This window comes from Tamandua tetradactyla, chromosome 17 (genome assembly GCF_023851605.1).
Source record: "Tamandua tetradactyla isolate mTamTet1 chromosome 17, mTamTet1.pri, whole genome shotgun sequence".
Lineage (NCBI taxonomy): Eukaryota > Metazoa > Chordata > Mammalia > Pilosa > Myrmecophagidae > Tamandua > Tamandua tetradactyla.
In genome coordinates, this window is record NC_135343.1 from 59,424,278 (window position 1) to 59,449,061 (window position 24,784).

The window sequence follows — 24,784 nt, forward strand, 5'->3', positions numbered from 1 at the left end:
TTTTCCTGATACTTTCTTCTTCATAGTTTTCATAGTATTTGTGATGTGTGGATCAGAAATGATTTGTAGAGGATGTTATGATGTATGATTTTGGTATATGATCTTTGGCGAAATATTGAGGTAGTAAAGTTGACTTTCTGCATTCTTCATAGGCTATAAAGAACTTCCTAATTAGGCTTTTATCTTGATGACTTCTGGGGAGTTTCTTACAGTCTGGATTTTGTTGAATGCAACATGCTTTTCTGTCCCCTGTAGTTCTTGAGAATTGGTAGTTAGATCTAGAGGCTTAACTAAGCCTCAGGGTTATCTATCTCTTTATCTATCTGTTTATTTTCGCAAGACTGCTTCACAGATGTGAGGTCTCCCATTGGGAGATGCTCAGTGTCTGGCTGTCTCTGTGAGTTGGCCCATGTCCAGATCCACGACTTCATTAGAAGTTTCAAAACGGAATGGATGTCTGTTGCCACCATTCCTTCCTCATCTATCGGCTATCATATTTTTAAAAAGAGACATTACCCTTCAACAACCCTTTAGTTATTCTCGATCACAAATCACCGAACTGTGATCCACAGGCCAAATCCAGCAGACCACCTAGTTTTGTAAATAAAGTTTTATTGGAACACAGCCACACTCATTCATTTGCAATTGTCTGTGGCTTCTTTTGCATTACAGGGGCAGACTTGAGTAGCTTCAATAGAGAGCATGTGTGCCACCACAGAGGCAAAATAGTTTACTGTCTGGCTCTTAGTAGAAAATGTTTGCATGACCCCTGCTCTAGATCATTTGGGAAAGACAGTTTAAATGCTTGGTACTCTTTCCCTTTATTTACCATTTTTCGGTAGGTTTCCTATTGCCCTCCAAAAGTGACCATATATATTATTTTGAACCCACAGATTTAAACCTATTTTATGTATTTCAGTCCACTTCCAACTTTTATCCTTATTCATACTCAGATTGTCCCAGTGGAAGCCTCTTTAATGTGATTCCTGAGTCCCTTTCTTGTCCTTAACTTTTTTATTTTTTATTTTGAAATAATTACAAACTTATAGGACAGTTGCAAAAATAATACAAACTTCCTGTAGAGAACTCCAACATGCCCCACTCCCCCAGAAGTCCAGATCCACCAATTTTAACGTTTTTCTACCTTTGCTGTATTACCTTATCACTCTATCTAGCTATCTTTTGAGTATTTGAGAGCAGGTTGCACATACTGTACATAATACTTCCATGTACATTTCCTATGAGCAGCGATATTCACTTGTGTAATCACTTTAACTATATTATCAATTTAATGAAATTTAACATTCATATGAAGCTTATATTCTGTATTCCAATTATTTCTTATGTCCTAATGATGTCCTTTTTGAGCCTTTTTGCCTCTATCTTAGATCCCATCTAGTATTATGTTTTGCATTTAATTGTCATTGTGTCTTTAGTTTCTCTTTTTAAATTGTAGAAACACACACACACACACACACACACACACACACACAACATAATTCTTTCCATCCCAACCTGTCCCAAGCATAATGTGTTCAGTGGGATTAATCCCATTCACAGTTCACTCACGGTGTTCCATCACTAGAAGTTTCCTTTCACCCCAAACGGAAACTACAGTCATTTTGCATTGACTCCCCGTTGTCCCTCCCCTCCATCCCTGGTAACCTGTATTCGTTCTGTCTCTATAAGTTTGCGTATTCTCTGATATTTTCTTTGTGGTTATCGTGAGCCTTAAATTTAACATCCTACATCTATAACAATCTTGCTTTGATACCAACTTACTTCATTAGTATGCATGCAGTATGTTCCTTAACTCCTTCCCCCCTTATGTAGTTCTTGTTGCAGGTTACATGTTCATACATTATGAGTCCCAAACTTCTTATCATTACATTTCATATGTTTGCCTTTTAGGTCCTATAGGAAGTAAAAAGTGGAGATACAAACCCAAAATACGGTAGTACTGATATTATATTTACCCATGTCATTATCTTTATGACAGGCTTTTATTTCTTCTTGTGCCTTCAAGTAATTGCCTAGTGTCCTTTCCTTTCAAAGTGCAGAGTATCTCCTGTATGGCTGGTTTAGTGGTGATGAAGTCCTTTGGCTTTTGTTTTTCTGGAAATGTCTTAATCCCTCCTCATTGTTGAAAAACAGTTTTGCCAGATAGAGAATTCTTGGTAGGCAAGTTTTTACTTTCAGTACTTTAAAAATGTCTTCTCACTGCCTCCTGGCCTCCATGGTTTCTGCCAAGAAATCAACACTTAATCTTATTGAGGCTCCCGTGTATGTGACACATTTCTTCTTTCACACAGCTTTCAGAATTCTCTTTGATGTTTGTTAGTTTGATTATAACATGGTATGATATGGGTCTACTTAGGCTTCTCCTGTTTGGAGTTCATTGAGCATCTTAGGTGTGGATATTCATGTCTTGTTAAATTTTGGAAGTTTTCAGCTGTTATTTCTTCCAATGTTTTTTCTGCCCTTTTCTCTCTTTATTTTCCTTCTGGGACTCCCACAATGCATCTGTTAGAATGCCTGATGGAGCCCCATGGATTCCTCAGATTCTGTTCACTTTTCTTCTTTCTTTCTATTCCTCAGACTGGAATGATAAGGGATGATTTCAGTTGTCTTATCTTCAAGTTCACTGATTCTTTCTTTTGCCAACTCCAATCTGTTGTTGAACCTCTCTAGGGAATTAAAAATTAAAAACAATTAAAAATTGTTTTCACTGTCTTTGGTTTTTTAATATTTCTGTCTCTATTGATTTTATATGTCTTTGTGCTCATCTTTTGTGTTCCTGATTTCGTTTACTTCTTTGTCCATGTCTTCCTTTAACTTTTTCAGCATATTCAGGACAATTTTTTAAAAAGTTTTTGTCTGAAATGTCCCAAGTCTGGTCCTCCTTACGGATGACTTCTAATGCTTTAATCTTCTCCTTTGTCTGGGCCACCACTTCCTGTTTCTTTGCATGTTGCTGAAACCAGGACATTTTGATATTTTAATGTATTATCACTGGAATTTAGACTGTGAGGCATCTGCTCCTTAAGTTTGTATCCAGCTGGTATTATGACAGAGCTTTCCGTGAGTGCCAGAAACTAAGAAAGAAAAAGGATAATAAAAAGGAGAAAAATCCCACCTTTCCCAGTCTTTGCAGCTGCAGGAGGGTGCTTTCCTTCAGTTTATCCAAACAGAGATTTTGGAGAAGAGCTCCAGGCCAAAGCATAGAGGCCTCCCTGGTACTTTCTGGGAATGCTTCTTGTCTTAGGCATGGGCTTTGGGCCCTAGGAATTTCCCTTCCTTAGGAAACAGTTTCCTTAGGAAATATGGTCCATGCACTGCATTGTGTGTCCTGCAGCCAGCAGTCCCTTGCTGCCAGCACCAGGACTTGACCGCTGTCCCACGGGGCTCTGTAGGAGAGCTGGGTGAGCCGCCTTCTACATGCAGGGCAAGTTCTGGGACAGCGAGTCCCTCAGGCCACCAGCAGGCAGATTGGGACAGACATACGGGCTCCCAGTATGTGCTCGAGGGCACTTCTGCTCCCTCCAGAACTGGGACCTGGGATCTGTAATGGGAATGTGGGCTGGTCGCTGCTGAGCCAGCGAGGGGTGGGGGAGGTGCCACGAGCTCCTGCTGCTTTTAAGAAGCCTTGTCCTAGATTCTGGGCTCACTCTGTTCCTACAGACCTTTAACTGATTTCTAGAGCTCTAAGCTCTAAGCTCTAAGCGGTTTCTGCCGGTTCTCTCTGGCATCTTGATCAGGGCTGAGCATTTAATCAAGGACTTAATCCTTGAGTACTTTTGAGGCGATCCCTCGTGGGCTTCACTGCTTTTTGGCATGGAAAGATGTCCAAGGCTCATAGTGTACGTTGCCTGTCCCGGACCTGGAACTGGCCATTTCTTGAAAGAGCCCAGATTCTTTTTGGTGAAAAATGTTATTTAGAGACCCCAGCCTGAATGCTCAAGGCACCTAAAGGGTATTCTGTGTAAAGGCTTTAAGAGTGCACCAAATAGTTCCATCGACACTAGAACTAGGATGTAATGCGCCTATTTTATAAGCATTTATTGACTCTAAGAAGATGTATTTTCTTTTTTTTAATATGCTCCCTCTAGATAATAGTAACAGTTAACCAATCCCCCTATTTTCATAGTTGTACGTGATAATTATCTGTATAAAAGTAATAACTTTCTTGCTTAGATTGTTTTATTCTTTCAGTAAAAAAATATATTTGTGCTTCTACCAGTGGATGGAATTTCCACATCTAGATGCATCAGGAGATGTTCACTTCAGATGCTTGTAGAAGGCTGACCTGTTTCTGACAGGGCATGCTCAGATGAGCAGTGAATTTGAGGAGCATGCCTCAATCCCTTCTTACCTGCTCACGGCTCTGAGTAGATGTGTCTGGTCCCTGTTGATCAGACAAACGCCCAAGCTTTCTGATATTGAAGCTGAAGCCAGTAACAGATTCCCATTGAATACCGAGGCCGTATTTTGATATATTATTTCAGCATACCTGCTGGGTGCAGGGATTAGGAATGGTTGTTGAAGTGAACTCACTATCTACTTCAGTGGTCCTGGGTTTTTCGGCCAAACATGAGATGTAGTGTCCCCTCCAGCCCCCCACCTCCTATAAAAATTCACCTCCAACCTCCGTCGTTTCCTGGGTGCTTATTTATATTTAATTTTGGATGACTGGCTTTCTGGATGCTATATGCTTGAGGACCCTGGCTGTCATATTTCTCTTTCAATTGCCTTGGCCCCTAGCACACGGCTTTGCACACAGCCTGGCTTCTTTATGCACATGTGTGAATATTTGTTCTTGCTTATTTATGTTTTCCTCTTTTCGATGCACAGTGTGCAATAAAATAAACAGCCAAAACCTGTCTTCCTCCTGAATGTTTTTTAGGTTTACAAGGGAACTCATTGTTCCCTTCTGGTGTCTTTCAGCATGTAATTTTTGATAAGTTGATTGTGGATGGCTGGTCATTTTTTAATTTCCTTTTGATGAAAGTTTTCTCGGCTCATCCCAGAATTGCAGCCACACATCCTTTGAAAAAATAAATAAAGCATAGGTCTCTGCTAGAGGTAGAACTTTAAATCTGGTCCGTTGGTTGGCGGCTGTGGAATTTCCCTCATCTGTGATCCTGGGAGTATGTTAACGGTTTGGAGGCCATATGTTTTCATAGGCATGTGCCAAGGAAAATACTTTAGAATTACATTAGCAACTCCAAGGTATTTTGGCTGTTTGAGTAGGGCACGTGGTAGTTTTCCAGTCATACTAACAGGAGCTTTTGTTTTACCCTGAAGTTTCTTCCAGGCCATGAGAACAATAGTACCTCTATCTGCATTTCCCAGAGTAGCTTCCTTGGGATGCTGATAGGTAGGACTTGCTGGATTCTTTTCTGCAGGACTTCGTGGGCCTTTGATGTGCCAGCGTGCTCTGTGATTCTCTGTGGGATGGGGTTGGTGGGCGTCTTAGACAGGAGTCCGCAAGCTTACTGGACCGAGGCTTTCCTTCTCTTTGGAACACTCCAAACACGTCCCACCCGGGCACAAGCTCCTCCCATCTTGCCTCATGCTTCCTGGGCACAAGCTCCTCCCATCTTGCCTCATGCTTCCTGGGCACAAGCTCCTCCCATCTTGCCTCATGCTTCCTGGGGTCGCCTGCCCTGCCTCCTGGCCTCAGAAGTGGTTTCTTTCTGTAAACCCCCGTCCCTGTGCATGGGCACATTTCACCATTGGTCAATACATGGCTTAATCATTATCTGAGAACATTGGTTTCCTCTGATCACCAGAGGCAGGCACTGCGTCTCTTGTTCTCTGCTGTGTTCTCAGCACTAACCATATAGTAGGGTCTCAATAAATATTTGTTGAATGAGTGAAGGGAACATAGAGCCTTCTTCTCCAGGTAGAATGTCATGGAACTAGTGGTCTGTAGAACCCACTGTGGGAACCATCATTTGGCCCATGGTCTCGCTCCACCCTTGGCACTTCATTTTCAAGGACTAATGGCTAGAATTCTGTTGCTCGTCGTAATTTGAATTCATTTTCTCTGCACATCCACCTAGCAGTTGACTTGACTTAGTGGCACCCAGTGAAGGGCCCAGGTTTAGAACCCTAATTTCCTGTTACCTGTCTTAGGGCACGTCATCCGCCAGGTCTGTCTGCAAGCCCTCCTCGGCCTCAGCTGCATAAAGAGGAACTAGTGTTTCGGACTGCTGGGGGAGGGGAGAATGTATACTCATTAACACAGGCGGAACAAAAGGCCCAGCTTGGTTTTCAAGTTCAAGTTGGGCTCCTACGTGGTCCTCGGCGAAGATTATGATCTGGGACAAATTAAAAACAAATGTTGAAGAAGTCATAATGAGGGAGAAAGGGAGTTTAGGATTCTTGTTTTTCAACACTCGGGGTTAACAGGCCTCTGTAGAAAGCAGGCAGACTTTCACCTCCCTTCCTCCACTCCCCCGGTCCAGCTTTTGAACATCTTCGTACTGCCCGAGAAAAGCAATCTCTGTGCTTATCCTTCATTTTAACCTAAATTAGTATGGGATGTGAGCACGCACGGTCGCATGGCAGTGGACACAAGCGTTTCCCAGCAAGCCACTGAACCGCAAAGCTAGGAATAGAGGACGCCGAGAAGTTAAGCTTTGAAGTCAAGAATCCACTAGAGCATCGAGTTGACAGGATTCATGCATTTGGCAAGATGCCCTCTTCCTTAGGTGCTGCTCCACCGCGGCTTCCTTTTCCTAGAGCGAGCTCCAGTTGAGTGTTTCTGGAGGGAACCCTCAGAGCCGCCCCCCTCCCCATGTTCTCCTCCCCCAGGCCACACTCCCTGGGAACATTCCCAAGTGGACCTGGGGAGCTCAGGGGCCAGTGTTTCTGCACTAAATGGGACTCTGTATGTATACGCCAAATTAAGTCTGCAGGCAGTCTTTTTACGAGCACAGTGACCGTTTTACAGACGCACAGAAGCTCAAAAGGACTGTGTGTATTTGTCGCCCCCACCCCTGTGCAGTTTCCATGAGTGCAGCTCAAGGCCTCTCTGTACACGGAAATTTAGATCCTCTGTTCTCAGCCCGCGTTCCTCTCCACTGGCCCAAGTGTGCATCACATTCTGTGTGTGTGAGCTTGTGCTTGCCTGTACTTACACCAGTGGTGCTCAGCCAGGGGGGTGTCGATCCCTGGGGGGCATTAGGCAATCCCTAGAGAGGTTTTTCGGTTGTTATGCTTGGGGATCCAACATCCCAGAACACACAGGATAGTTCCTGGGACAAAATTATCCTGCCCTCTATCCCCACAGTGCTGGGCTTGAGAAAATCTGGATACACACAAACGTATTGTCTATACATATGTATTGACAAATGGAAAACCTTGGGGATGTGCATTTTTTAGAAGGGACCTTAGCGACCCTAGTTGAATTTCAGCTTCAGATGAGGAAGCAGAGACCCAGAGACGTAGAGGATTCCTGACCTCAGAGCTGGCGAGAGGCATGGCAGGCCTGGAACTGGGTTTGTGCCTCCCAACTGTGCTTTTCCCGATAGTAAGTGTTTTCTCTCCTCGAGTTTCTCTGCCTCACAGAGGTGTGTGGCATGCGTCACCTCCTGTAATGTTCAGAACAACCCTGCTGGTGGGGACTGGGACTCGGGGCTCAGAGAGGTCAGGGTCCTGGCCTGAGGCCACCCAGCCATCCAGGGGCAGCAAGTTGGCCCTACTGGCCATGAGGACTGCTGCTGGGATCCCAGGGGTGGGGTCTGCCCTGGGAAGGGCTGACCTGAGGCTCGGTGTGGGAATGGCTGAGGATACCTGACCTTGTCTCGAAGAAGCCCTGAGTGAGAATCCACAGAGTTGGGTGGGTGCGGAGCCCTTGCTGAGGGGCCTGCTGGACACAGGGGAGCTGGGGGCGGGGGCGGGTGCTGGTCCCCGGCTGGCTCTCCAGCCTTTCTCCTGCCTTCCCTGCTCCAGGGGAGTCCCGGGGTTCACGAGAGGTGAGGGGCGATAGTGATAGTGACCATTCGTGCAGACTGAGGGGTGGGTTTGGAGGTGCCTTTTAGGACAGAGAAGGGAAATTGGCCAGAATGTTGCATGGAGGACAGGTGGGAACGCAGGTGTTCTCTGGCAGAGGGGCACTGGGGGGTCTCGTTCCAGGGAGGTCAGCTTTAGATGGTCCCCACCGTAAGCAAGCTGGCTGTGGGGGCTGCATGGCCCATAACTTCTGCCCACAGCCTCCACTCAGCCCCCGCCCCAGCTCTGGCCCCTGCGGCCAAATCCCAGGAACTGACCAGTAAAGGGACGTCACTTCTTCCTTGTCCCCACTGGTGTGGGTACTTTAAAACTTGGGCGGCCCTTTCCCCTCTGGTTGCCAACCCTGTAACATTTTGGGGCTGGTGCCCAGGGGACTTTCTTCCTGGCCTGTGTGATGCTGAAACCCCCCAGAGCTACTGAGTCCAAACTTCTCTGTGGGCCACTCACAGCTTCTTAGAAGCTGGGCTGGAGCTTAAAAACAATTTCTGACCAAACCTTTAGCCCAGAGAGATTTGGGGTCAGGAAAGAAGCCGCACTGTAAGTCTTAAGAAAAATCATTGTGCTTAAATTGCCAAAAAATCTATAGTTAGGCTGGATTCGTTTGGGGGACTGATAAAGAGTTGTCTTCTTTTGGAAACAACAATAAAAATCTGGGGTTTTCTACTCTCTGTGCATCTTTGATTCATGGGTCCTGATTTAGTCAAACGCCATTCTGCCTCTGATAAGTGGGTAATTGAGGAGAAAAGGAGGCTAATTTGTCGGCCCGGCTGGAATGAGTCCTGGTTCTTTGGAGACTCGGGTCTCCTGCTGAGGGATGCCCCTTTCTATCTGTCCTTACAAGGCTGTTTCCCTAACAGCTCTGGTTATTGAAAGAGAGGGCCTTTAAATTTGTCTTCCCATCTCTGCTACATGCTGTCTTCCCGCTGGCATGTTTCTGCCTGAAAGATGGAACTCGGTCACACCTCGAGGTGCTCTGCTTTCCGGCCGGGGAAGGTAAGGTTCGGCCTTGTGTAAATAAAGGGCAGCAGACTGCAGCGTCAGGCAAAGGGGGTTCCTAGAACGAGAGAGATGGGTGCTTGAGACAGGAAGCCCTGAGGTCAGCGTTCCTGAAGCTTCTGCGGGCCCCCCATAGCCCGGCTGTCCTTCCACAAGGGCAGCCTTCGGGTCTGGGGGAACAGAGCCCCGTGTTCTTCCTGGACGGTCCCAACAGCCCTGGGCTGAGCGCTGCCCCCCAGGAACCCAGCCTGCCCCTCAATGGTCTAAAGAGAAGCTCTTTGGCCCTGGAACCGAGCAGGAGTCGCTGTGGCCTGCACCAGAGGTGGGAGACGCCCTGAGGACAGTGGAGACAGCGCTCAGGCTTCCTCGGCCCCGGGCCTGTGGGAGGGAGTCTTAGGGGAGAAGGAAAATGTCCGGCTTGTCCTCCAGGCCCCCAGGCCTAGGCGCGGCCCTGGACTGTGGTGGCCCTTCCCGCCGGACCCTCAGATTTCCTGCTGCCGCTCACAGAGCCTGTGGCATTCTCTCCGCGGCTCAGGGGGCCCGGCTCCCTCCAGAACATCTTAGCTGCTGCGCCGAGGTCCCCCACCCCACCCACCCCGCCTGCCCGGTGCTCTGGGTGGGGGTCAGTTGGTTCCTCGGCGTCAAGAGCCCACCTGCCTCTGGGGAGCCGTGTCGGCCCCACATCCTGCCTCAGCTACCAACACTTTTCTCCCTCGACCTAAAGGATTTTGTCTTAAATTTTATGTTTTCACATGAACATATGGGAAAATGGACCTTTCTTTGGTGTAGAGTTTTTATGAGTTTGGGCACATGTGTGGATCTGAATAACCACCAGGTAGGAGGCAGCCCCTGGACATGGCCTCGTGGTCCCCTTTGTAGCCGTGCCCCCACCCCTGACTTATTGTCCACGTCTCACGCTTCGGGCCAGAAACTTCAACGGTCCCTTCTGGCACGGCGATGACAGCCAGCTGTGCTCTGCCGGAAGCTTCCCCTCTTCCTTGCTCTTGCTGTACCTGAGACCCTCTGACAGCCTGTCCCTTTCCTGTGCATGAGTTAGTGTTAGCCCACCCCCCTCCTTCCTCCCCGCCCCACCCACTTCTGCCGGGTCTGCAGTACAACGCTCTAAATCTGCTCCCTTCCTGGTCTTCCTGCTCATATTAAAAACACTTCAAAATTATGTTATTGGAAGAAACAGGTGAGTCCCACGTTTGCAGGGTGCTGCGTGCAGGCATAATCTTAAATTGGAGATGGCCTGAGGGAGACGGAGGAGTTGAAAAAAATTGCACAGGAAACTCCTGACAATGGATTTGAGCCCGTCCTTTATTTCTAAAGTCTTGGTACACTTTAAAAAAAAGTCGAGGCTTAATTTTGTTCCAAAAGATCACTTGCAGACGTCAGCAAAGGACCCACAAATAATCCCCATTTAAGTGGCGTAAGGCAAGGAGTGGCTGTGTCTGCCTGTGCCTGAGGACACCTGTAAGCTCTGAGCCCGACACCACCCGTCCTACCCTCCGAGAGATCTACTTCCCCGACCCACATCCTCCTGCTTCCGAAACAGCTTCAGCTCACTAGAGACTTTTCTTATTTAGTGAAATATTAACTCTGGAGTCTCCAGGAGAAGTTGCAGTTGCCAAATTTCTAGCAAAGTTTCAAGGTTGCTGGTGGCTTGGAGGTGTGAGTGAACGGAGGGATAGAATTTAAATTAAAAATGTATGTAAAATGTTTGGGTGCCCATTTTCCGGTGATTGGTATTAGGCTAGAGGAGAAAGGAGTCAGCTGTGCCGGCTGTCAGCTGTGGGCAATGGGAGATCATGGGCTGGGCACCCAGCACTCGGGCTCTGGGGTCTGCTTGGCGGGTGTTTCTCCTGCTTCCTGGGGTCGGGATGGTCTCTTTGTGCAGGGCATGAATGAATACATGCCTGTGGGGTTGGTTTTTGGTACCTGGGGAGCCAGTTCAGGGATAGCACTCAGGACATCTTTTTGTACCCTTGTGTGTGCTAGGTCCTTGGTGAAAAGGTGAGAGGGTTTTCCGCACTAAGGGGTGAAGGTTTGTGGCGATTTGCTTGTGGTGGGGCCTGTGAGCTGGAGCTGGGTCTTGGAGGGGGCTGGACCTGGCTGGTCCTGGGAGAACTCAGAAGCTCCTTATTTTGGTTTGCTCAAGCTGCTGGAATGCAGTACACCAGAAATGGGTTGGCTTTTACAAAGCGGATTTATTAAGTTACAAGTGACAGTTCTAAGGCCATGGAAATGTCCCATCTAAGGCATCAACAGGAGGACACGTTCACTGAAGACAGGCCCATGGCACCTGGGCTCCTCTGCCATGTGGGAAGACACCTGGTGACGTCTGCTGGCCCGCCTCTCAAAATGGTTCTCTCATCCCCTGTGGGTCCTTCTGGCTCCTGCTGGGGCATTTTCTTTCTTCAAGCGTCTGTGCTTTTCTCCAAAACATCTCTCCCTTAAAGGATTCCAGTAAGCAGATTAAGACCTACCTTGAATGGGTGGGATCACATCTCCATGGAAACAACCTAATCAATAGATCCCACCCACAGCAGATCTGCCCCCGTAAGATTGAAATAAAAGAACATGGCCTTTCTGGGGTAAATAACAGTTTCAATCCAGCACACTCCTGTTCAGCTGGAGTCCAGGATGAGAGACAGATGACCAGTCCCACATGGGAGACAGAGGCCTAGGGTCTAACTTGTAGGTACCACCAGGCAAGCCATGAACTCTCAGACATAGAAGTTTGGAGATCAAAATCGTGAGGTTCTCCAAAAGTTGAGAACTACTGGCCCATCAGAATTCCCTGGGATCCATGTGTTGTTGGGTTTTTTTTGCATGTGCAGGCACCAGGAAATGAACCCTGCCTGCTGAGCCACCGTGGCCTGCCCTGGGATCCACATTTTTAAAAACACACTGAGGCCTGATGTCAAGAATCTCTGAATTTAAGTCCTTGGAACCTGAGGTCTTTAAAAATTGGTGTATAGTAGGGACGAACCCACTGCCTTGGGCAACAGTAGGGCCAGACTTCTCTATAGATAGTGGGTAGCTACGGTGGGACACCACCCCTTGACTCAAGCCATACCTTTCCCAGACCAGGCCACCTCTTGTTGTATGCCAGATTCACTTGAGCAGTGGTTCTTCTTTTCTTGGTCTCTCCAGACATAGATTCTCCTCTATTTCTAGGTGCATGAAATTATTTTCTGTCTGTCGTGGACCCAGCCCTCCCATGAGGTCCCTGCTTCTCCTTTAATATCCTCTGTGAGGTCACCTTGCACCTGGGGCGGTTTGACTTCTTGCCCCTTGGAGCCCCTTTTTGTGCCTCCATCGTGGGACTCCTCAATTTGTTTAGCAGCTGTCCCCTTGCTTCCTGAACCATGCTCTGAGCTTCCAGAAGTCTACAGATTTGTTTCTGGTTCATTTTTTATCTCCTGGCACATAGGAACTTCGGAACCAAAGTTCTGAATTATGTTTTGACAAAGACTGCAGAGGCATTTTTGACTCCCTCTCCTGGACCACCAGCCCCACTTTACCCATCATCATTACCCTCCACTCATAGGCAACTGACCTGAACCTGTGAGAAATTGGCCCAGGTCAGGCTCTGGGGATCACGAAGATAAACCCAAAATGGCCCGTTGCAGAATTCTGAGAAGAAAAGGCGCCCAAAGGTCATAGGGTCCAGTGGCTCTCAACACTGGCTGCACATTGGAATCATCTTGCGAGCTTTTAAAATATTCATGCCCAACCCTCACCCCCAGCAATTTTGATTCAGCTGGTCTGGGGTGGGGCTCAGGCTTATTTTCTATAAGTCCCCCTACCCGGGATCTGACATGCAGCCAAGTTTGCAAATCACTGCTCTTCCAAAGGGCCTCACTGAATATTTGAATGCAAGGATAAAAAGATGTTTTGTCGTCCTCCCTTCCTCGCAAGGGAATGGACTCCCCCCAGAAAACCACAGGTTATTGGTGGAGTCAGGGCTCCTAACTTCCAGGCTGGCAGTGTACCCCCAATTTCCCTAAGTGCCTCCTGTCATCCCTGTCATCCAGCAAACTCTGGCCTTGAACGCTCCCTCCTACCAAGAGATCAAAAGTAGACTTCTGAGCAAATCGATGAGTTGCAAAAATATGGAAACAGGATGTGTTGGGCTCTTTATGTTTAACTTTCTGAGGTCCCACCAAACTTTTCCACAGTGACCTCACCATTTAATATCTCCATGTCCTTGCCAGTCTAGTGTTTGGGAGGTCGTATCTCATTGTAGTGTTGATTAGCATTTCCCTAATGGCTAATGGTGTTGAGCATCTTTCTACGTACTTATTGGCCATTTGTGTATCTTTTTTGGAGAATGTCTATTCAAAGCTTTTGCCCATTTTTAAAATGGATTGTTCATCTTTTTTTGTGGTTGCCTTGTAGGAATTCTTTATATATTCTGAATACTAGGCCCTTGTCAGATCTCTGTCTTCCAAATATTTTCTTCCATCCTGTAGGTCGTCTTTTCCCTTCCTTGATAATGTCCTTTGATGCATGAAATTTGTAAGTTTGATGAAGTCCAACTTATCTATTTTTTTCCTTTGTTATTTGTGCTCTGAGTAAAGTCTAAGAATCCATTGCTTAATATAAGGTTCTGAAGATAATTCCCTATATTTTCTCGTAAGAATTTTATATTTTTAACTCTTATGTTTAGGTTGTTGATCCATTTTGAGTTAATTTTTGTGTATGATGTAAATTAGGGGTTCACTTTTCATTCTCTTGCATGTGACTATGCAGTTTTCCCAGCACCACTTGTTAAACAATATTCTTTCCCCATTGAGTGGACTTGGCACTCCTGTTGAAAATCAATTGGCCATAGATGTGTGGGGTTGATAAGAGGCATTTGCTTTTAAAGTGACTGTATTTCTTTGGAATTTACATGCATAATCATTAGTAAACAGTGAGAGAGGGCCAGGGGTATGGAGAGGAAGTAGTGTTTCATTTCTGTAGAGTTATATATCAACTGCTTAATCCAGTGGTTCTTAACCTAAATCCACCCATGGACAAAATTCAAGGGATTCTAACATCTTGAGTGGAAAAAAAATTCATTTATTTTCACTACCTGAAATATCGCCTTAATTTTCACTGTGAATGTAGGCAAGAAATCATAGTAACACAAGCAGTAGCTGTGATTCTCACCAGTAGAAACTGCAGAGATTTTCACAGCGTGCTTGAGGTATTGTAAATATCTTGAAATATTGTTACACCTTCACTGTTACTTCAAAATTAAGGTGGTTATGTGACGCACGGCTGGGCCTTATTTAATGTGTTAATTAAATATTACCATAGCAAACATTTTTTTGATATTTTGACAACTGCGTTTTCCTGTAATGGGTCTCCTATGTGAGGCTCCGCATTTAATTTGGGCATTTAATACCCTTCTGTGGAGGGTCCCTGGGCTTCCCCAGCCCTCCGCGGGTTTGTGGTACTGGAGAGATTAGGAACCCTTCATTTGGGTTTGAATGGCCACTGCCTGTCCCCATCATTCCTCTCTGGTGGGTGAATCCTATCAATGGAGAGAATTACCGCATGTGGTTTTGACAGTTACTTCACTGAGTTAATATTTATACCATTTCTTTTGACTCCTTGGGGTGTGTGCACAGCGCTGTCAAGGATTAGGTGGGTTCTGGAGCAAGCCCGGCCTCTGAGCATCCCTCAGTCCTGTTGGGTCCCGCTGGGGATGGCTGGTCGGGACTCCCACCAGGCAGTTTTGAGTGAGAGGCTCTGAGAAGGGCTTTGGGCAAAATAGCCCCCTTTTCCTCCCACGGTGGACTGGGGTGGTCACTTCTGGGAGTCCGCAGCCCCTGCCTTGGGGCCTGAGCTGCCTGTGTTGAAGGGACGTGGTGGTTGTCCCATTCCCCGACAACCCAAAAGCTCATCTTGAAGACCAGTGTGGGGTGGCCTGGAAGACATTCTCGGGGCCAGTCGTGGGTCGTGTTGGGTGTGAAAATGCTCTTATTATTCTGTAAATGATTTGGTTTATGGAGCTTATTTTTTTTTTTATTGTAAGATATAACTAATATATACAAAAACCAATAAAGTTCAAAGAACATTATAACAAGTAGTTATAGAACAGATCTAAGTCTGCATGGGTTACAGATCCACAATTTCAGGTTTTCCCTTCTAGCTGCTCCAAGATAACTGAAGAATAAAAGAAATATCAATATAATCATTCAGTAGTCATATTCATTTGTTAAATCCTCCTTCTCCTGTGATCTTTGTCCCACTCTTTGAGGGTATTTAGACTATGCCCATTCTATCTTTTTCCTGTTGGAAAGGGCTGATGATCATATGGGCTAGGGAGATGGAACTATTTGATATTCTAGAGAGGCTGGCCCCTCTGGGTTTCAGGACCTGCCTGGCCTAGGAATCCATCTGGAGGTTTTAGATTCCTGGAAAGTAATCATAGTGGGTGGAACTTTAGTAGAATCTCAGATAGAGCCCTAGGTGTTCTTTAGGGTTGGCAGGGATGGTTTGGGTTGGGGTTTGGCAAAACATGGTAAATAGCAATGTCTAACAGAAACTTGCTTAAGAGTAGCCTCCAGAATCAGCCTCTCGACTATTTGAATATGAAACTTATGTTTTTAAACTTTTTATTCTGAGATAATTACAGACTTACAGGTAGTTGCAAAATTAGTACACAACATCCTGTGAGCTTTCTTCCAGTGGTGACAGCTCTTATCTCCGTAGTACAATACCAGGGGATTGACATAGCTACCTTACGTGAACTAGCCTACAGACTCCATCAGTTCTCAGCATCTCTTACATGACTTTACATTTGTGTGCATGTGTGTGCGTGTGCAGCTCCATGCAGTTTTATCTCATGTATAAGTCTGTGCAACCACTCACCACATCAGGGATATGAAACTGTCTAGGGAACGTAGTTTTAAACTCATTGGGAGGTAAATAGTACAGTGAACTCCCATTGTTGTGCTAATGGGAGCATTGTCAGGCAGCTTCCGGGCCCACGGGGTAGTCCTGCCATCCACCTCCCAGGCCACCTGCTGGACCTTGCAGCTGGACCTGGAGGAAGGACTACGGGCTGGGCCCAAGGCCGGGTGTGTCTGGACTCCGCCAGGCCTGGTGTGTGCCTGGAGCGTGGCAGCAAGTGTGTTTTAGTGCCAGTAGTGCTTGTGCTTTGCACGTTTGCGCACCCTGTGTCCCAGGTTGAGAGTCTGTTTCCCTGGGCTGGGGAGGGGGCACAGAGATAAAGCCGGAGAGAGTCAGAAAACCGGTCCCAGGCATGCATTTGGGGTTCAGAGAAGGGCTCATCCTAACAGGGGAACGAGGGGGACAGGCAGGTAGTAAAGTGCCCCAAGGGTGCCCCATTCCCCCACCACGCAGGATGGCCGTGCTGGTCGCAGGTGGGTTTTTACGGTGTTAGCGGTTTGGGGGTTGAGGGCACCTGCATGTCTGTTTTTATTGTCAGCTGTTTTTTCTAGTTTCTTTTGTTAAAGTTTTCAGGGAGGCCCTTACCTTCACGGGCAGAGACATGCCCTGCCCCAGAGCTGCAGACACCCCTCCCTGCTTCCTCTTGGCTTTTCCCCGTCAGGTGAGAGCTGGCACTGGGTCGTAGTGAGCCCGCCAGAGCAGTGCCGGGACACGCAGGGGCGCAGGGATGCTGTGCTGTTTTGTGCATGCTCCAGGCACCAGTGAGGCCATGTGCCTGCTCCGCCTGCCTGCTGGTCATGGGCACAGCCAACTCCAACAGAAAGGGCCACACAGCTTCCTCCTGCATCCTTCATCTGCACAGCTTAGCAGGCTCTTCCCGCAATTGGGAGGTAAAATGACAGATTCTCTGTTCAATAGCCTTCTTTGGGAATGCAGGGGCCTTGCAATGAGGGTGTTTTAACTAATGATCACATTTTCCTTAGGCACCGGAGAGTCAATTTAATTTATTGTAAGATAATTATAAGGGATCAGAACTTTAAAAATAAATGAGCAGAGTTTTCTTTTCATTATTTTTTAAAAAATTTGACAGTGTATGCAATCCCCATTTTAACCATTTTCAAGCACACCGTTCAGTGGTATTACACTCACAGTGCAGTGCCTCCATCTCCTCCATTGATTGCCAAACCTTGTCATCACCCCAAGCAGAAACCCCTCATCCATTTACTCCCATATAACCCACCTTCTCCCTCACCGCCCTGGTGACCTATGATCCATTTTATGAGTCCATGAATCTGCACATTCTTCATATTTCACGTAAGTGAAATCATAGAATATTTGTCCTTTTGACTTTTTCACTTAACACGGTGTCTTTACAGTTCATCTCTCTTTGAGCATGTATCAGAACTCCATTCCTTTTTACAGCTGAATAAAAGGAATGTGTGTGTGTGTGTCACATTTTGTTGATCTTTTCATCCATTGAGGGACACCCGGGTTACTTCTGCACTTTAGCTATCGTGAAGTGTGCTGCTATGAACATCAGTGAGGAAATATCTGCTCAAGTTTCTGTTTTCAATGCTTTGGGGGGTATATCTGCAAGTCAAATTGCTAGGTCATATGGTAATTCTATGTTCAACTTTTCTGAGTAATCACCAAACTTTTCAAATGGTGAGTGGGTACACCATTTTGCATTCCCACCAGCAGTGCATAAGAGTTTATATTTCTCTACATCCTTGCCAGCACTTGTTATTTTTTTTCTAGTAGGTGTGAAGTAGCATTTCGTTGTGCTTTTGATTTACATTTCCCTGATGACTAATGATGTTGAGCACATTTTCATGTGCTTATTGGCCACTTGTGTATCTTCTTTGGAGAATGTCCTCTCAAATCCTTTGCCTCCTTTAAAAATTGGGTTGTTTGTCTTTTTATTGTTGACTTGTAGGAGCTCTTCATATATTCTGGATATTAAACCCTCACCAGATATATGGTTTCCAAATATTTTTGCACCGTCATGTAGGTTGTCTTTTCACTTTCTTGTAACTTGATACTGCCCTTGATATATGAAGGTTTTTTATTTTGATGAAGTCCAGTTTATCTAGTTTTTCTTTTTTCACTTGTGCTTTTGGTATAAAATTTAAGAATCCATTGCTTAGTAGAGGGTCCTGAAGATATTCCCCTAAGTTTTCTTCTAAGATAAATCTTATGTTAAGATTGTTGACCCATTTTGAGTTAGTTTTTGAAAATGGTGTGAGTTAGGGGTCCACTTTCATTCTTTTGCTTCTAGATGACCAGTTTTCCCAATACCATTTATTCCTAGAACCACTGAGTAGAATTAGCACCCTTTTCATAGGTGTATGGGTTTATTTCTGAACTCCTATCTATTTTATTGTACTGTATGTCTGTCCTTTTGGTAGTGTCATGCTGGGTTTTTAAATTTTTTTATTTTTATTGACAAAACAAAACAACATACAAACACAAACATTAATATTTGAACATTCCATACCTGGTATACAATCAGTGGCTCACAAGATCATCACATAGTTGTGTATTCAGCACGATGATCATTTCTTAGAATATTTGCATCACTCCAGAAAGAGAAATAAAAAGAGAAAAGAAAAAAACTCATACATACCATACCCCTCACCCCTGTCTCTCATTGACCACTAGAATTTCCATCTGCCCAATATATTTTAACCTTTGTTCCCCCTATTTTTTTCTATACCTCTTACCACTCCCTTTCATGATCACTAGTATTTCAATCTACTCAATTTATTTTAACATTTGTTCCCCCTATTATTTATTTTCAATCCATATTTTTTACTCATCTGTCTATACCATAGATAAAAGGAACACCAGACACAAGGTTTTCACAATCACAGTCACATTGTGAAAGCTGTATCATTATATAATCATCTTCAAGAAACATGGCTACTGGAACACAGCTCTACAATTTCAGGTACTTCCTTCTAGCCACTCTAATACACCTTAAACTGTAAAGGAGATATCTATATAATACGTAAGAATAACCTCCAGGATAACCTCTTGACTCTGTTTGAAATCTCTCAGCCATTGACACTTTATTTTGTCTCATTTCGCTCATCCCCCTTTTGGTCGAGAAGGTTTTCTCAATCCCTTGATGCTGAGTCCCAGCTCATTCTAGGATTTCTGTCCCACATTGCCAGGGAGGTTTACACCTCCAAGAGTCATGTCCCACTTGGAGAGAAGGAGGGCAGTGAGTTTGCTTGCCATGTTGGCTGAGAGAGAGATAGGCCACATCTGAGCAACAAAAGAGGTTCTCTGGGGGTGACTCTGAGGCCTAGTTTTGAGTAGGCTTAGCTTGTCCTTTTCAGGGATAAGTTTCATAGGGGCGAACCCCAAGATTGAGGATTCAACCTGTTGATTTGGTTGTTTCCACTGTTTTCAAGAATATCAGGAATTTCCCACATGGAAAGTTGAATATTTTCTCCTTTTTCCCCAGTCCCCCAACAGAACTTTGCAAATGCTTTTTTATTCATTGCCTAAGTTGCTCTGGGAACATGTGCATCTTGAAATCAGTTTTTTTTTCCCAACCGTGAAAGGAATTATGAGTGAGGCAGATGATTCTAGGCTTTGAGGAAGATTATCCGGATGACGTGGAGGTGCCGTTTTAAAATTCACGTTCCTAGGATTTACCCCTGGGTATTCTAATCTGGGCAGGTCAGGACTGGGAATCTTGGAGGACTCACAGGATAATTTGATGACAGGTGGGCTTGGAAGCCTTGGACTGTGTGTCCCCATCTCATAGGACCAGATAGTAGATACTTTAAGAGAATATCCACCTGTATCCCAAACCTTTGTGTTTCGGTTGTGGGTGGATATTGGGATTGCCAGACCTCTTCATATGATCCGTGTCAAGTGGCCATTTTTGTAAGTCAGAAGTGGTTGGTTATCTGCCATTCCAGATGAATGAGCTGTGACGTGGCAGAGCCTGGTGACGCCTTTGTCCCCCTCACAGCAGGCTCCCACGAGAGCTGCCGGGGGGCGTGGAGCATGGAGTCAGGCTCACAAGCCCTTTGCCATGTAACTGAAGAAGGCAGAGGGTGTGAATGGAGGCATCTGCTCAGGTGTACCTTGGTCTTTGGAGGGGTTTCAGGTTTAAGTGATTTTGAATTCTGCTCCCACTCCACACACACCCCAATTATTTTCATAAAATCACATGACTGAATGAGCTGAAACAACCTGAATTTTAATAAAGCTTATTAACCCAGGGATTTCCTTTCTGACCTTGCTCTGTGTAAATTCCACAGAGTAGCAATGGGACCCTTGACAGCTAGCTTCCTGCCAGGTGGAGGGGACAGGATGAGTGCTTCGCTTCCCTACTCGATACAGATCTGCGCTTTTGCTGCTAGGATTCGGGGGTGGCATGTGACTTGAGCTAACCAAATCGATACAATGGGATACCCCTATCATCCCTCTCCGTGTCTCATCAGCTTGTCAACCTCTGTTTTCCCGATGGAGCAGGTCATCGCTGTTGGCAGGTAGCGCCGTTGAGTTTTCTCACTGTTTTTCTGTTGTCTGTGTTCATTCTCTGCTGAGATAATAGTGAGCAGAGGAGAAAGAAAATCTAAAAAGGAAGCTGGGAAAAGCAGGAAGAGAACCTGTAGACCTGGATAAACAAAAGTCCTCTGAAATGTGAGCCAGGATCTGGAAATGTGACCGTGTACTTTTGACTGTTTCATTGCAGACCCTTAGACCTTTTCCTCTGGTTGGCTCATTTCATTGTCTCGCTGTTACTAGACATGTTTAGGTCAGTCTTTTTTAGCTCTTGTTCCTCAAGGAATAAAGAAAAGAAAAAAGATCCCCAGTTAAAATCAAGGTTGGGGATTGGGAGGCTAATGGGACAATCCCAATGCAGACAGACTTCCTACTGATGAGATGTTTACAGCTTTTGCAGGAAGCCATTTCCTCTTCTTCATTGTAGTGGGCGTACGTGCCCCATCATGGTATGGGTGGGAAATGATTATATTTATAGGACATAGTGGGATAAATGAGAAACTGAAAGCAGCCAAGCTCAAGTGCTCAGGCTAAGCAGGGCTGCACCACTGACCTCAGTGTACTCTAACGTATTGTGAGGCTGCAGCAGACTGGGTGGGAAACTATGGAGGGGTGGTCCAGGCCCTAGAAGCTCGGGTCCTCTGCTGACCTCATGTTTATCAGGAAGTGCATTGTAAGAACTGAGGTCTGGAGGCCATTCCCAGCAATCGTTACTGCAGATAGATGTTTGTTCAGTACTCTTCTCCCTTTGCATCTTCATGGTCAGGAGACCATAGTTGTGCAGTCACTTCAGGGTTGGACAGTTCGATTTGTGGGAAATTTCTTCCTGTTGAACCGTTCTCTTCTCCGGCATTCATCCTCTGGAGCCCTCTGTGGTACGCTCACACTCTCTCTTATGGTGGGTTTTGAGGTCTTGACGTCTCCAGGGAACTGGTCCTCAAGTGGTCTGAGACCGTCTCACTTTTCACCAGCCTGGCAAATTATTGGCTTTCTGCAAGTGACATATTCTCTAAAGCCCTGGCTGCCTGTGGGTGCCATCTATCCTGGTTGAGCTTCGGGAACCATGGAGAGTCGTCTAGGGCTGTTTTAAACACCCTTGTCTTAGGGTCACTGTAGAGCCTCAGCCAGCCCTACTGATTAGAGTCTCCTGGCCAGGCTGTTTGTGGAGGAGATAGCCAGGAAGAGGGTAGCTCTGAGCAGAAAGGAGCTGGTCAACCTGAGGTGAGAAAAGTTGCCACCAGCTGGTACGGCTTTTCCGATTCCAGGCTGAGAAAAGGGCCCTGGGTTGCTGAGCTACTGTCAGCTTTGAGCTGGGCCTCCATATCCACCCCTTGTCTGCAGGCATTTATGTATTTTTTTTTGCCACCTTAACAGGAGTCTTTACTGCCATGTTAGAACCTATGGAGCCATTCACCTTGAACTCCAAACAATAGTGTCCGAGAGAACAAAACTGGGGACACTTGTAGTTTTCTTCCTATCCACTGCACTGAAAAGTGGACTGGGGCAGTGTAAGTCCTGGAGCCATGGTTCTCAGATGCCTCCAACCCCCTGAAGGGCTTGTTCTAACCTTTTGCTGAGCCCTACCCAGAGTTTTTGATTCAGGGGTCCAGAGTAGGGTGCTGAGAATTTGCATTTCTCACAGGTTCCCAGGTGAAGCTGATTCCCTCAGTCTGGGCCACCCTTTGAGAACTTCATTCTGGGGTACCTCTTGGCTTTGGACCTTTGTTTCCATTATCCTCTCTACCCTCCAAATCTAACATCACCCAATCTAGTGTTGTGGCCGAGAGCCATTGTCCCAGAGAGAATGGATTTCCTTTCCAGTGTAGCTGGGTCGGGTGACCTGTCCTGTGTACTGAGGTCCCTTGTCTGCCTATGGTATCCCTGCTACTTGCCCCCAAGGGTAGGGATTCAAATTAGAGCTGCTACGAAGAGGACTTGTAGAATTTGACAAGCTGAGCATTTTCCATGGCAAGTGCATAAAAAATATTTCTTAGCCTTTATTTGAAAGAAAGAAATAGATCTTTTCTTTAGAGTCATAGCTTGTTAAATGCTAGATGAAGAAAAGACTGTTGACACTTGTTCTCAGGGTGACTTGCTTTTAGCTCTGGAAGCTCTTTGGAGTTAGTTTTTAAGTGAGTTGGGGGCTGTCTCAGTGTTTGGATGAGGGTGCTACTCCTGGGGCGAGGGTGACAGCTGCAAGACAGAGTGGCTGGGGCAGGGGTGGCGTCTAGATTGAGAGGCAGTGATGGGAACCCCTTTGGGGAAGCAGGAGAGAACTGTAGGGCTGGGAACCCGGGGCTAAGCCCTGTGCCTCCCGGTCTGTAAAGTGCCCTTTGGGGCACACTCTTGGGCCATGGTGTGTTAGCCAGGGCTCTAGCCGCCTGGGTGACCCCTGGCCTGACCACGGCCATCTCAGCCTCACCATGGCCAGAGTCCAACTCAGAGTCTCTGCAAATGCGGTTCTTTTCCTGAAACACCCGCCCTTCAGACTCCAGCCCTCACCTCTTCTCCTTCTCCCTTGATCCCCACCCCAGCAAACCCTTCCCCCTCCAGGCCCTGACTACTCCTCAGCCTCTCAGGAACACCAGTTTTATTAATGAAATTATTCCTGGATTTCTCTCCTGGACCATTGCAGGAGCTTGCCAGCCAGCCTCCAGCTTCTCCTCTACCCATGTACTATTATTACTCTGCTGCCACTTTGTCACCCTCCCACCTGGTGAGTCCCAGCTGCTCCCCACTGCCCCGGGAGTGCAAAAACTTGATGCCTTCCACCAGCCCAAGAGAAAACCCCATTTCCCTGGCATCAGAGTGCTTCCCTCTGGGCACCCCCGTCCTGGCTGGAGATAAGCCTGTGGGTCTGCAAGGGCTGTGGGCAGCCTGGATGGCTGCTGGGTGTTTTGTGCTGCTCTGACTTGAGTGATAGAGAAAGGGGATGCTGGTGAAGGGGGAGTAAGAAGCCAGGTCCCATGGCAGTGGGAGAGCCTCATCATTGGGAGCGCAGATTTCTCCGAGCCTGGAAAAGAAAAGTCCATTCCGCAAAGGAGACCCATATTGGGAAGACACCATGGAGGCCTGGGAGGACGCTGCTGTCTGCTTCTGGTGGTACTGTCCTCGTCGATCCCATCGGGGCATCCTGAGACTAACCCTGAGGAGGGCAAGCCCAAAACTCTAGCGGCCGGGTTTGTGAGACGAGGGTCTGAAATGAGTTGAGGCTTGGAAAAATTTGCTTTAGACAGTGGATGGGCTTTTTAAAAAGAGTTAAATCAGCTAAGAAGAAATTCAGTGTTCCTGCTGCTTGGATCTATGAGGTGATTGTGATGGAAAAAACGGGAGCCTCCCAAAGTCTGTGTTGCCTGTTGTGGAGGGAAACCGAGGCCAGCATCTGGTCCAGGTCCTGGAGCACAGCTGGGGGAACGGGCGCAGTGTTCGCCAGATTACCAAAAGGTACTGGGTCAATTCTGGGGCTCAGACTTTCAAAGGGACCCAGACAGTTGGAGTTTGCAAAGAGGGCACAGGAGGAGGTGAAGGTGCTTGTGCCCCTCCGTGTCAGAGGGGAGGTGAAGGAGGAACTTAGCTAAGCTCTAGAGGGAAAAGTCAGAGCCTTGCCTTGAATGGTGGAAGCATCGTCCTGGGGATCAAATTCAGCTCATCATAAGCAAGAACAACCCAAAGATCAGATCTCTCCAAAGGTGGAATAACAACACAGCATCAATAATAATAACCCATTGTGGGGCGATGGGGGTTGGGGGTGGGGACACTTTATAGTCATAAAGATTTTCATGAGAGGTGGTGAACCGCCCTCTCTAGAGAGATTCAAGTTCCTGAGTTAAGTGGATCTAGGCAGGTATTCCCCAAATGTGTGTCCAAATCATCTGGGGTCTCTGAAAACATAAACATTCACAGTCTTGGGGCTTGTCTTAGACTTGCTGAGTCAGCATTCTAGGGTGGGGGTCAGGGGGCAGGGATCTGTATTTGGCTTGGGCAGTTTGTCTTTGGCACAAGTTTCCTGGGAGAATGCCCACCCTAGGTGGCAGGGGCGCCCACCTGTCACACTCGTCTCTGGGTCCCCAATGTGCAGCACACAGTAGGAGCTCCGCAAGAGTTGTGATGTTGGCCCACAGAATGCCCTCCAATGCTCCTACATGTACCATGTCGCACGGGACTCTTGCCTGTTGTGCAAACACACCATCCATCACACCTCTGCACCTAGGCTGCACTCTTCCTTGACTGGATCACATCTCTGCTTTTCTGTGCAAGGCAGGTTCAGTGCTAGATGCCGCTAGCCCCTGAAGCCCACCATGAGTGTACATCCTCTAGTACATTGTCC

General features: G+C 46.6%; 1 protein-coding gene across 1 annotated transcript in view; it reads left to right on the forward strand.

Annotated features, from left to right (window-relative positions):
• The window catches only part of TCF7L1 (transcription factor 7 like 1), a 153,629-nt gene that overhangs the window by 13,096 nt on the left and 115,749 nt on the right, over positions 1 to 24,784 (forward strand). The gene's annotated exons all lie outside the window — the stretch shown is intronic.